The sequence below is a fragment of the Arachis stenosperma genome, chromosome 9 (assembly GCF_014773155.1).
Source record: "Arachis stenosperma cultivar V10309 chromosome 9, arast.V10309.gnm1.PFL2, whole genome shotgun sequence".
NCBI lineage: Eukaryota > Viridiplantae > Streptophyta > Magnoliopsida > Fabales > Fabaceae > Arachis > Arachis stenosperma.
The window spans coordinates 67,081,016-67,084,227 of record NC_080385.1 but is presented as its reverse complement, the minus strand read 5'-3'; the positions used below and the strand labels follow the sequence as shown (position 1 = coordinate 67,084,227).

The following is a 3,212-nucleotide window of genomic DNA, read 5'->3' as shown; positions in this document are numbered from 1 at the left end:
AGTGAGCTCTGCTAGTTGCTTGGCAAACACCTTGTTTTGGGCTAGAATTGTATCAACATGGTTCAGCTCCATGACTCCCTTAGTGTTGTGTCTCTCTGAAGCATAGTAGTACTCATTCTCAGCCACTGTCTCAATCACTTCAATGGCTTCTTCCACAGTCTTTTTCCTGTTTAATGAACCTCCTGATGAATGGTCTACAGCCTTCCTTGATTCATAAGAAAGTCCATCATAGAAAATATCAATTGCACCCAGTCATGGAACATGTCTGGTGGGCATTTCCTTGTCAACTCCTTGAACCTCTCCCATGCCTCGTAGAGAGTTTCACCATCTTGTTGTCTAAAAGTCTGAACCTCAGATCGAAGCCTATTGACCTTTTGTGGGGGGTAGAAACGTGCCAGAAACTTGCTTTCCACCTCATCCCAGGTGGTTAGGCTCCCCTTTGGGAATGATTCCAGCCACTTAGCTGCCTTGTCCCTAAGTGAAAATGGGAACAAGAGCAGTTTATAGGCATCTTCCTGGACTCCATTGGACTTCACAGTGTCGCAAATTCTCAAAAATTTTGTGAGATGTTGGTTTGGATCTTCATTAGCACTCCCACCAAATGAACAATGATTCTCCACCAGTGATATTAGCTGTGGTTTGAGTTCAAAATTGTTGGCCTGAATGGGTGGTTTCTGAATGCTGCTACCACAATTCCCAGAGGTTGGGTTTATGTATGAACCAAGAACCCTCCTCTCAGGAATGGCATTGTTTCCATCAGCCCTCTCATGGTTGTGAACTTCTCTATCCATGTTGAGATCTAGAGCTTCCTCAAAATTGTCCTCAGATTCTCCTTCAGATTCTTCTTCTCTCAGTACTCTCTTCCCTCTTGCTTCCCTTCTAAGTTTATGAAGGGTCCTCTCTGGTTCGGTATATGGAGGAGTTGATGTCTCTCCTCTCCTACCTGTCATACAAGAACACAGCACAGACAACAAACAAGTGAAATACTCTTGGTTAATGGAAGAGTATGGTTAGAGCAGTTGAGGAATTAATTCAAATAGTTAGTGAGTCAGTGAGTTAGTTGCTTGAATTTAAAGGCATAAAGAAAGAAAGCAAATAACAGAGTGCAGAAATTAAAATTCAACAAGTAACTTGAACTGAATTAACAAAACAAGAAAAATGCTCAATCTAGTTAACTTCCAATTTGAGAATTGTCAATCGAAAACCAATCCCCGGCAACGGCGCCATAAACTTGATGTGCTATAAACTTGATAGCTACAATTTTAGGAAATTGCACGATCGGCAAAAATTCCTTCCGGCAAGTGCACCGGTTATCGTCAAGTAAAAACTCACAATAGAGTGAGGTCGAATCCCACAAGGATTGGTTGAGTGAGCAATTCGGATTAGAAGTGTGTTCTAGTTGAGCGGAGTCAAGATTTAGATGAGAATTGCGGAATGTAAAATTGGCGGGAAACGTAAATGGCAAGAAATTGAAAGTGCGGAATCTTAAATTGCATGAATTAAAGAGCGAGAAGCTAAATTGCTGAAATTAAAAGGGGATCGGGGTGATTGCATGAATTTAATTGCAGAATGTAAAGAGAAAGTGGTAGATCAGAAATGGGGAATTCATTGGGTTTCAGGAGATATTGAGATCTCCGAATCAAAACATTTTTATCCCTTCCTCAACCAATGCATTCATTGAATTTTGCTTGGCAATCTTATATGATTGGATCCCAATCCCTTGGCTCACCAATTCTCTCTAAAAACAAACAAATTCCCAATCCCTTGGTTTAAATGTTCATAAGAAGAGATGATGCTCGATCACTGATTATACCACACAGTTTCATGAACCACAATTTGGTAGGATTACATGTCACAATATCCATCCAAACCCCAATCCAATTCACTGTGAGAAAGCTTCTCTAGCATGAATCCTCCATTCCTTTCCCAAGGTTCCGAAGGATTCCAATTATGGATAGTTTCTTTCCCAAGACAACTATCCAATGGAATTAGATCGAGAAGCTTTCTAACAAAATTCAAGAGAAAAGATTGAAGAAGAAGATAAAAACTATTATTGATTCATTGAATTACAATAGAGCTCCTTAACCCAATGAAAGGGGGTTTAGTTAGTCATAGCTCTGAATTCAATTACAAAAAGATGAAAAACTAGCAAAATGATCCAAAGTTCCCCGATAAAGTTTTTTCAAACTTAAATTCTATCCTATTTATACACTTTCTAAATTGAGCTTCTGTTGTGTTTCTTGGGCTTTGAGGCCTTTTCCTGATTTCCTTTTGCCTTGGGTTTATGATCCATAATCCTGATGAGGCTGCTGATCCAATTCTGTAACATTCATTGAGCCAACTTAGTGATAATCAAGCACTGCAAGCAACCTTTGTCTTGCAGGGCGAAACTTATTAGCCGATATATGCCCAACAGACTCACTGTTAGCAACCTCTGTCTTACAGGAGCAACAACATACTCACTGTAAGCAACCTCTGTCTTACAGGAGCAACAACACACTCACTGTAAGCAACCTCTGTCTTACAGGAGCACATTCATCTTGATACCTCTGTAAGCAACCTCTGTCTTACAGCAAAGCATTATAGCAAGGTATCCCAAGAAAGCGTTCTCAGTGGTCGTACCACCATCTATCTGACTGCCTCTCTGCAGCAGATTCTTACATAATCATTCTTATTATCATCATTCATTATCATTCTCATTATTCGTCATCACGTTCACATTCTTATGCAATATCTCTTTCTTTCTCTGTTCAATCATACTATACAAACTTTACATCTTTCACTTTTACAATATCTTGGCTCAAACCATTTCTCTTTATCACATTACTCTTTTCTCTTTGTATCTCTTTATTCTGTTCTAGTTACTCTGTTCTCTGTATCTCTTTACTTTTCTCTGATTACTCTTTCTTCTGTATCCATATCACTCTTTTTCTCTTTATCTCTTTACTTTACTCTGATTTCTCTGCTTAACGTATGTATTTAAAGCTTATGTAAATTTCGGTATGAATAGTTATTCTGCCCCAAGTATAGGTTCATTAAGTCTATACTGAAACAGTTTAACTTTTCATATTATACCTAACACTAGTCGCAACTCAAGTACTAACTAAGTTGCCCTAGTTCGTTCACTAGTCTCTGTCTGTTTTTCTGTCGTTAGAATTTTACAGACTTTTTCTTTGGTTTTTATCTTTTCTTTAACTTTTTATCTTTTATTT

At 38.5% G+C, this 3,212-nt stretch overlaps 1 non-coding gene across 1 annotated transcript; it reads left to right on the top strand.

Annotated features, from left to right (window-relative positions):
* Nucleotides 1-261: 261 nt before the first annotated feature.
* Nucleotides 262-365, top strand: LOC130952141 (small nucleolar RNA R71). The gene has a single exon (XR_009074322.1). It is a non-coding gene; the product is annotated as a small nucleolar RNA R71 (small nucleolar RNA).
* Nucleotides 366-3,212: the final 2,847 nt, after the last annotated feature.